The following is an 11222-nucleotide window of genomic DNA, read 5'->3' as shown; positions in this document are numbered from 1 at the left end:
AGCTGTTTAACCATGGTAGTTGTATTATTGTCCTCACATTTTCCCAAACTTCCTCTCCAAAGAGAAGACACCTTCCATTGAATTCTATTTTCTGTCTCAACTCATAGGTTAATTTCCTCCACCCAAAGATGAAAGCCACAAAGTATCCTTGTATTCAAAGCTCAGTATGAATTGAATGCTTGCTCCCCCTCTCAATTCATTGTTGAAGCTTTATCCTTTAATATGATGGTATCTGGAGATGGGGTCTTTGGAAGGTAATCAAGTTATGAAAGTAAGGTCTTGGTATTATGGAATTAGTGCTCTTATAAGAAAAAAAAAGCAAAGAGTTCTCATTGTCTCCTTCAGATTCCCTCTCTCTCTCTCTCTCTCCCCCCCCGCCCCGCCCTCTATCTCCTCTCTCTGCCACCCACAACCCCACCCTGTGAGGGAGGATACAGCAAAAAGGCCACCATCTGCAAGCCAGGAAAAGAATTATCATCAGAACCCGACTATGCTGGCACCCTGATGCCAGCCTTCAGAAATATGAAAAAATAAATTTCTGTTGTTTAAGCACCCAGTGCATGATTATGTTATAATAGCCTGAGCAGACTAAGACAAAGTCTCTACCCAATTTCTCGTATATCATCAATATCTACTGAGTATCTACTCAGTTCAAATTACCATACTAAATTCCATGAGCACATAAATGTTAAGCATGTGTAGAGGTCTTGGAGAGGTCATATCATGAGTGGTGAAGAGTAATTCTGTACCTATCTTCAATGAGTTAATTGAAATAGTTCATGCCAAATGCTTAGCACCATGACCAATACATGGCAAGTGTTCAAAAATACTATTTAAAAGAGTAAATGAAAGGGGACTATTTTGGAAGGGTGGTATATCAATCAGGCTTCTTAATTGCAAACTATAGAAACTGACTCTATTTTAAGCTTAAGGGAAACTTATTAATAGATATTGAATAGCTCTCAGAATCAGGATGGGCCATATCAGGCTTGTGGACTATCAAGCCAATAATACTGTCCCCAGTTATGCACTAGTATTAGGCTGCTGAAGACCCCATGGCCACTAACTCCACTGGGCATGGCTGTCCTAACTATCTTATCCTGGATAATGCTGCTAGAATGCCTGTTACCATGGCCTCTGTAGATCACATACAGTAGCCACCACCTTTGCCAGAATGGATGCCCCTAAGCACTTAGTTTTGCCCCCAATTTGCAATTCAAAGTCCAATATATATAAATCTGCTTCCTACATCCTAGCTGCCAAGAGTGGTGGGGGAATAGAATCCAAACATTATCAAGTCAAAAAATGTAAGAAATTCCACAAAAGGAGGAAGATAATCAAATATGAGGTCTGTCTGGAAAATGTCCAGCCATTGTTCATATAACAAGAATGGTTTATGCGATATCGATGTAACCTGGCAGCCAAGGAGAGTGGACTGGAACTCACATGTGTGAACAATGATGACTTCACTGTACTAGTCATTGGGAGCAGTGAACACCACTGAGTGAGCATATGCACTGGGTGGCCACTGCATTCAAAATGCCTGAGCAAATAGAACAACAAATCTGCATTGAACTTTGCATTAAACTTGAACATTCTTCCATGGAAACTATTAAGATGATTCAGAAGGCTTTCAGGGATGGTACAATGAGTGCCACACAAACAAAATGTGGCACAAATGTTTCAAAGATGGTCGAGAATCTGTTGAAAGTGGTCCACATTCTGGAAGGCCTGCCACAAGCAGAACACCTGAGAATGTTGAACATGTATGGGCTGCAATCAACAAAGACTGGCAACTTACAGTGAAAGAACTAAAAGCCTCCCTGGGGATTCCAAAAACTAGTGCCTTAGATTTTGATGCAGGATCTTGGCATGAAATGCGCTGTGGCAAAATTCATTTTGCAGCTTCTGCTAAAACAGCAGAAAGAACATCATGCTGCAGTTGCTAATGACTTGACTGAATATGCTACCAATAAACCAGATTTTCTCAAGCAGGTCATAACTGTAGATAAATAACGCCTCTATGGCTGTGATCTGGAAATGAAGGCCAAGTCATCCCAATGGAAGTTGCCTGCTTCTCCACGTCCGAAGAAGACACAGCAAAGTCGTAGCAAGATCAAGACCATGTTAACTGTGTTTTTTGATTGGGGAGGTGTTTTCCATAACAAGTGTGCTCCTCTGGGATAAACAATTAATAAGGAGTACTACCACAATATTCTTCACTGGTTGAGAGATGCAATCCAATGAAAATGGCTGCAGCTATGAGCAACTGGTGATTGGAAGCTTCATCACAACAAGGCACCACACATACATCATATTCTGTGTAGTTTTTTTTATTTAATTTATTTATCTTTAGAGGGGAAGGGAAGGAGATAGAGAAATATCAATGTATGGTTGCCTCTCCTGTGTCCACTGCTGGGAACTGGCCTGCAACCCAGGCATGTGCCCTGACTGGGAATCGAACCGCGATACTCTGGGTCACAGGCCTGCGCTCAACCCACTGAGCTACACCAGCCATGGCTACATCATATCCTGTGTAGTTTTTTGATGAAACATCAGATCATCCAGGTGACTCAGCCCACCTATGGCCCAGATTTGGTGCACTGTGACTTCTGGCTTTTCCCAAAACCAAAATCACCTTTGAAAGGGAAGAGATTTTAGACCATAAGTAATATTCATGAAAATATGATGGGGCAGCTAATGATGATTCTAACAAAGGATTTTGCAGTGTTTTGAACTGTGGAAGAGATGATGGGAGAACTGTGTGAGGTCCCAAGGTACCTACTTTGAAGGGGACTAAGGTATCATTGTCCTGTGTACAGTGTTTCTTGTATCTTGTAGCTTCTTCAGTAAATGTCTGTATTTTTCATATTACATGGTTGGATACTTTCTGGGCAGACCTAGCATTCTGGGAAGCCAAAAAGAATGAAAAATGTTCACTAGAGTAGTCATAGAAATTGCTGTATGAGGAGTCCCGGTTGGGCCAAGTCAAGTAAAGACTCTGATACAGGAATGTCCCTGTTGTGCTCAAGGAACAAAATATTATAATGGGAAAAATGCAATAAAAATTAAAATATTAAAAAAGAAGAAATCAATGTGTATAAATAACTGGGGAAAGAAAGAATGTCATGTAAGTGGAATCATACAGTCTGCAGGCTTTCAGATTGGCTTCTTTCACTTACTAAGAGGCAATTAAGATTCCTCCATATCATTTCATGACTGATAGCTATTTCCTTTAAGTACTGAATTATATTCCATTGTCTGGATGTACCAGTTTACTTATGCATTTACACATTAAAGGACACCTTTGTTCCTTTCAAGTCTGGGCAGTTACTAACAAAGCTACTATAAACATTTGTATGCAGGGTTTTTTATTATTATTATTATTGTTGTTCAAGTACAGTTGTCTATTTTCCTGCCACCACTTTCCCCCACCCCATCCACCCCAACCTCCCACCCTCAATTCTATGCCCCTTTGGCTTTCTCCATATGCCCTTCATACATGTTCCTTGATGAACCTTCCCCTTTTTCCCCCCTTATCTCCCTCCCCCTTTCCCCTCTGGTTACTGTCAGTTTGTTATTTCAGTGTCTCTTGTTATATTGTGCTTTCTTGTTTTGTTGATTAGGTTCCACTTACAGGTGAGATCATATAGTGTTTATCTTTCACTGCCTGAATTATTTTACTTAGCATAATGCTCTCCAATTTCCATCCATGCTGTTGTGAAGGGTAGGGGTTCCTTTTTCTTTCTATTGTATAGTATTCCATTGTGTAAATGTACCAGTTTTAAGATCTACTCATTCACTGTTGGGCATTTAGGTTGCTTCCAGCATTTGGCTATTGTAAATTGTTCTGCTAAGCACATCAGGGTCAATAGGTTCTTTTGAATTAATATTTCAGGATTCTCAGGGTATAATCCCAACAGTGGAATTGCTGGGTCAAAAGGCAATTGCATCTTTACTTTTTTGAGGAAATCCCATTACTTTTCCACGGTGGCTGCACCAGTCTGCATTGCCACTAACAGTGCACTAGGGTTCCCTTTTATCCACAACCTTGCCATCACTTATTGTTTGTTGATTTGGTTATAGTGGCCATTCTGACTGGTATAAAGTGGTATCTCATTGTGGTTTTAATTTGTATCTCTCTGATGACTCTTATGTCTCTAGGCCGTCTGTATGTCCTCCTTAGAGAAGTTTCTGTTCAGGTCCTTTGCCCATATTTTAAGTGGATTGTTTGTCTTCCTGGAGTAGAGTTATGTGAGTTCTTTACATATTTTGGAGATCAAGCAGTTATTTCACCATGGCAGACACTAATCCTTACATAGGTTTATATGATTATAAGTTTTTAACACCTTGGGGTAAATACAAAGAAACTCAATCGTGGATCATATGGTAAGAGTATGGTTAGTTTTATAAAAAAAACTGCCAAACTAACTTCTAAAGTACCTGTACCATTTGGCGCTCACATTATTAATGAATGAGAGTTTCTATTGCTCCACATCTTTATCAGCATTTGGTGCTCTTAGTATTTCAGATTTTGGGCATTCTGATAGATACATGGTAGTATTTCATTATTGCTTTAATTTGCATTTCCTCCATGACATGATGTGGAGCATCATATGATTATTTGCCATCTGTATATCATCTTTGGTGAAGTGTCTGTTAAGGTCTTAGTCCATGTTATTGGGTTGTTTGTTTCTTAAGGTTAGTTTCAAAATTCTTTGCATATTTTGAATGAGACTTTTATGAAATTTATCTTACATAAATATCCCCGTTAGTCTGTGGCTTACTGTTTAATTCTCTTGACAGAGTCTTTTGCAAAGCAGAAGTTGTTCATTTTAATGAAATCCAGTTTATCTATTCTTTCTGTCATGGATTATGCCATTGGTGTTGTGTTATATCTAAAAAAATCTAGGATAGATTTTATCCTATACTATTTTCTAAGAGTTTTATTCTTATTTCCAAAGATTTTATTTATTTTTAGAGAGAGGGGAAGGGAGGGAGAAAGAGATGGAGATAAACATCAGTGTGTGAGAGAAACATCAACTGGTTGCCCCTTGCATGCCCCCATCCAGGGGCCGGGCCCAGAACCCAGGCATGTGCCCTGAATAGGAATCAAACTGGTGACATATTGGTTTTTGAGACAACACCCAACAAACTGATCCACACCAGTCAGGGCCAGGAGTTTTATTTTTCTGTTTTTTACACTCAAGTCTGTAATTCACTTTTAGTTAGTTTTGGTAAAGGATATAATGTATGTGTTTAGATTAATTTTTTTTGCACGTAGATGTCCAGTTGTTCTAGCACCATTTGTTGAAGAGATTGTCTTTGCTCCATTGTATTGCCTTTGCTTTTCTGTCAAAAATCAGTTGGCTATACTTATGAGGTGTTGTAGACTGCTCTGCCTAGTTTTAGGAGTTGTATCTCTACCCCTGTGGCTAAGGGCGAGAGACGACCTCTGGAATGCCAGCCACAGGAGACAAAGCCTGCCTCTGGTAGCAAATGCTGCCTCAGTTCCTCTCCCTGCCCCCAGAGCTTGGTCGGAAGTCTATGACGGGTAAGACCCCTCACAGTGGGGGGGCAACCTAAGCCAGACTCGATCACCTGGGAGGCCTTCATGGAAGGACTCAGGGGGCTGAAACAGAGAGCAATGGACTCTCGCCCCCCAGCTTTGTCAAAGCCTGAGTCCCCATGTACTCTGGGAGAAGTGCTTCCTGGCTGTAATCCCCTTAAGCCTGAATACCTGATGGGGAGAGGTGCAGCTCCGTGCCTTACTAGAGCGTGTCCTGGGGAAAAATCTGGCGCCACAAAGACTTGCTGATAAACCTGTGAAATCTGCTCTGCTAAGAATGCTTTCATTCACATGATAAGGGTCTGAGAGGAAATGAGTATGTCTCCCAAAGTTTCTGCAACTCTCTTCCTGACAGACACTGACTCATAGTAAGCCCTCAGATTTCTTTGTAATGTTATCTACTGTTTGATCCTTGCCGCCCTGTATTCCTGTGTATTACAACCCAATAGAAGGCTATGGAGAAAGGTGCTCGAGGTCTTTTTCTCCTCGGAGGAACAGGCCGCTGCTGGCCTCTTTCTCCCCAGAGAAACTGGCCACAGCCCATGCCTCCATCCCCAAACAGATCTCATCTTGTCTCAGCCATATTTATTCACTCACACGTGTCCGTGGCACGGAGGGGACCTCTCAAAAGTGGTTGCCTGCACAATGAGGGTCTACTTTTGGGTTTTATATTCCGTTCCATTTGTCCTCATGGCTATTCTTTCACCAAATAATGCACTGTCTTGATTACTGTAGCTGTATAGTAACTCTTAAGGTCAGGTAGTATCAGTCTTCCAACTTTGTTCTTTTCAATATTGTGTTGTCTATTGTGAGTCTTTGGCCTATCTATTTAAACTCCAGAATCAGTTTGTTCATATCCATAAAATAACTTGCTGGAATTTTTATCAGAATTGATCTGCTTTAGGAGATCAAGTTGAGGAAAACTAACATTTCCACAATATTAAGACTTCCTAGTCATGAACATGAACTGTCTCTCCATTTATTTCGTTCTTTGATTTCTTTCATCAGTTCTAGTTTTTGTCATATAGACTTTGTATACACTTTGTTAGTCTTTTGATGTTGGTAATGTAAATGGCACTGTTTTTCATTTCAAATTCCACTGTTCACTGCTGATACATAAGAAAGTACTTGACTTCTGTATATTGACCTTGTGTCCCACAATTTTGTCAATTCTTTTAGATTTCCTGCAAAAAAGATCATGTCACTTGTGAACAAAAACAGCCTTCTTTCTTCCTTCTCAATCAGTATACCTTACTTCCTTTTCTTGTCTTATTGTATTAACTATGCCCATCAGTATAACCTTTGTTGAAAAGGAGAAGTGAAACATCCCTGCCTTGTTCCTAACCTTAGAGGGAAAACCTCCAGCTTCTCACCCCTAAGCATGAGGTTCATTGTGGGTTTTTTATATAGCTTTGTCAATTTGAAGAATTTTCCTACAAGTCATAGCTAACTGGGTATTTTTATCATTAAAAAATTTTGGATTTTGAAAGTTTTGGGGCACCTATTGTTTTAATCGTGATTTTTTTCTTCTTTAGCTTGGTGGTATGACGGATTGCATTAGTTAACTCTCCAGCATTGAAACAGCCTTGCATATATGTGATAAATGCCACTTGGTCATGGCATACGATCCTCTTTATATATCATTGGGTTCAATTTGCTACTATTTTGTTGAAGATTTTTGCATCTACATTCATAAGAGATATTGATCTGTAGTATTCTTTTTTGTAATGCCTTTGTCTGGTTTTAGTATTAAAGTGATACTGACCTCATAGAATGAGTTAGGAAATATTCTCTTTGGTTTCATTTTCTGAAAGGGATTATAGACAATTGGTAGAATACCTTTCTTAAATGTTTGGTAGTATTCACTAATGAACCCTCTGGGGCACCTGGTACTTTGTTTTGGAAAGTTTTTATTTCAATTTTTTTGATACATGTAGATAAGCCCATTCAGATTTGTCTATTTGTTCTCGTGTGAGCTTTCCCAGATTGTAACTTTCAAAGAATTCATCTATTATATTAATGTTACCAAATTTGTGTGAATAGAATTTTTCAGAGTACTTCTTTAATTATTCTTTTAATGTTCATGGGATATGAAGAGATGTCCTCTCTTTTATTTCTTCATTTATGTCCCATCTCTTCTCTTATTAGCCTGGCTACAGACTTATTGACTTGATTGATCTTTTGAAAGAAACAACTATTAGTTTTTATTTATTTTCTGTATTGGTAATTTCCTATTTTCAATTTTATTTATTTCTGCTCTAATTGTTATAATTTCTTTTCTTCTGCTTGCTTTGAATTTAATTTGCTATTCTCTATGTTCCTAAAGTGCTTTTCCCTCTGCTTCCCCAGATCAGTTAAGCTCTAATAATACCCCAGCTGGTCAGACTCTGATTAGTTTTCCCTGAGGGCAAGCCTCGTTAAAAAAGAAAGGGCTGTTCTGTCATACTTCAAAATGGTTCCTTTGCTCTTCTCCCTACCAGAGAAGAACAAAAAGATTTTCCTCTAATATTTTAGGTGGGAAACTGGTCAAGCTTTTGCAGGTAAATATCACAATATAGTGGGGTCCTGCTATCTCTGGATCAGTTATATTCCTGAGGTGTGTAATTAAATTCATGGTTCACACCCAAATCTTAGAGATGCTTGGTCATATCCTATATCCTTAGTGTTCTCTTTCAAACATGCTTTCTCATTTTACAATATGAATAGGATGAGAATTTTCTAAATATTTAAGGTCTAGTTTCTTTTTGCTTAAAATTTACTTCTTCAAGCCATTCATTGTCTTTTGCATTTTACTATAAGTAGTCATAAGGAACCAAGCTCCTCTTTCAGCATTTTGCTTAGAAATATCCTCAGCTAAATGTCCAAGTTCATTGCGAACAAGTACTATCTTCCACAAAACACTAGGATGTGCATACAACGAACCAAGTTCTTTGTCACATTACAGCAAAGATCACCTTTCTTCTAATTTTCAATTATATGTTCCTCATTTCCATCTGAGAACTCAACAGAATGGCCTTTAACATCCATATTTCTACTGACATGTATTTAAGACCATTTGGGTATTCTCTAAGAAGTCAGAGGCTATCTCTATAGCTTCCCTCTTTTCTGTCTGAGCTCTCAACCATAGTCACCTTTAAAGGACCAGTTGTGGTCCTTTAAATGATGGCAATGATGGTTTTCTCACATGTACCTAAAAACTCTTCTGGCCTCTACCTATTACTTAGTTCCAAAGTCATTTCTACACTTGCAGGTACAGTGGTCCTCCTTTCTCACAAAGGATACCTTCCAAGACCCCTCCCCTGCCCAGGAATGCCTGAAATCACAAGTAGTACTAGGTCCTATGTATACTGTTTTTTCCTGTGTATGCATACATACCTATTATACAGTTTAATTTATAAATTAGGAACAGTAAGAGATTAACAATAACTAATTATAAAATAGAACAATTATGACCAATGCTGGCATTAAGGTTATGTGAATGCAGTGTCTCACTCTCTCTTCCTGATAAGCAATCTGTCAACTGATATGGTACTAAGTGACTAATGAGTGGGAAGCAAATAGAGTCAATATGCTAGACAAAAACATAATTCAAGACCTGAGCAGAACAGAGCAGGATTTCATCATACTACTCAGAATGTCATGCAATTTAAAACTTATAAATTGTTGGTGTCTGGAAATCTCCATTTAATATTTTCAGACCCCAGTTGATTGTGGGTAACTGAAGCCAGGAAGAGGGAAACCGTGGCTGGGGGGGCGGGGCTACTACACTTGTTGCAGCAGCATCCTCACTTCTGGATACCAACTTCCGTCTTACTTCAGCCTGCTATAACAAAATTCCTCAATCTTGAATGCTTTATATAAAAAAACCAGAAATTTATTTCCTCCAGTTCTGGAGGCTGGAAATCCAAGATCAGGGTACCAACATAGTCAGGTTCAGATGGGAACCCTGTTTTAGTTTTTTTAATTCTTTAACTTTATTTTTATTCCTGACACTATCACAGATGTCCCTATTTTCCCTGCCTTTGTCCCCCTATACCCAGCTCCCAGCCCCTTCCTTGTAACCATCACTATGCTGCTGTCTGTGTTTGTGGGTTATGCATATACATTCTTTGGCTAACCCCTTCACCTTCTTTCATCCAATCCCCCCACCCATTTCCCTTTGAGAGTTACCAGTCTGTTCCATGCCTCTGTTTCTACTTTTCATCAGTTAATTTTATTAGAAATTTTTTTTAGTTTGCAGTCTGCCAACTCTGAGCAGAGCAGAAGAAGCAAGCTCTCTTGTGCCATCGGCACTAATTCCATTTAGGAGAGCTCCTCCCTTATAACTTCACCTAATCCCAATTACCTTCCAAAGACCCTCCCTTTCTAATACCATTACATTGGGCAGATGCAATTTCAAGACATGAATTTTGTGGGCACACAATCATTCAATACATAACAAGCTTCTATTACACAAGATAGTTTAACATTAAAAAAATATATAAATGTAACTCACTACATTAGCAGGTTAAAAGAAAAATTTCATATGGCTATTTCAATGGAAGTATCAAATTAAAAACAATACTTGCCTTAGGGTAAAAACCTATCAAGAAACTAAGGATATTAAGAAATATCCTTAACACTGTAAAGTATGATCAAAAGAAGCCCACATCAGATTCAGGAATATTTCCTTTACAATTAAGAAAAAGACAAAGATGTACATAAATCACCACTTGTATTTAGCATTTTACTAGAGAATCTAACGTCAGCCACTTTGGAAGAAAGTTTGGACATTTCATACAAAGCTAAACATAGTCTTACCCAGAGTGCAATCCAGCAATTATACTCTGACATATTTACCCAACTGATGGAAGGTTTGGACCCAAATGTTTATGGAAGTTTCTTTTTCATAATTGCCAAAAACTGAATAAACCAAGATATCCTTCAATAGATGAATGTATGAATTCTTCTATATCCATACCATGGAATATTTTCCGCCAATCAGAAAGAATCAGCTACAAAGTCACATGAATATATGGATGAGTCTTAAAAGTGTGGGGCTGACTGGGAGATTATGCACCATGATTACAATTATATTACATAATAAAAAAGGTAAAACTAAAGATATGGTAAAAATCATGGTTTCCAGTGACTGAGGGGGAGGAAGTGGATTTAGTAGGTGAATACAGAAAAATTCTTAGGGCGGTGAAACTGTTTTGTATGATACTGTAAAGGTAGATACACAACACCGATGTGTTAGTTAAAACCCAGAGAAATGACAGCATAAAAGAATGAACCTTAATACATTCAAATATTAAAAAATAATTTAAAAGGTCAAGAGTCCCAGGAATGAAGATGTAACAAAAACAGTCTAAATGTATTAGAAATATATGCAACAACTTCACCAAAGGAGGTTCTGTCCTAAATAAGTTTAGCAGAGAGGTGGGATCTGTCGGAGTACAGTAAAAAGGAACTGTGCGTAAGCACTGTACTCTAGTGAACACACTGTTCTCCTCTGCACTGCAAGTGAACAATTCTAAATGCACTTTCATTTACATGGGACACGAACGATTAAACCAATGGGTAAGGGAGCCAGATTTTCACTGTTACAGTGGGAGGTTACAAGATAAGCAAGGGAAGAAAGATAGAATTATCTATGTGGTAAATGACTAGA

This window comes from Artibeus jamaicensis, unplaced genomic scaffold (genome assembly GCF_021234435.1).
Source record: "Artibeus jamaicensis isolate MK-2021 breed Jamaican fruit bat unplaced genomic scaffold, CSHL_Jam_final contig_851, whole genome shotgun sequence".
Lineage (NCBI taxonomy): Eukaryota > Metazoa > Chordata > Mammalia > Chiroptera > Phyllostomidae > Artibeus > Artibeus jamaicensis.
This window is presented reverse-complemented; position numbering follows the sequence as displayed.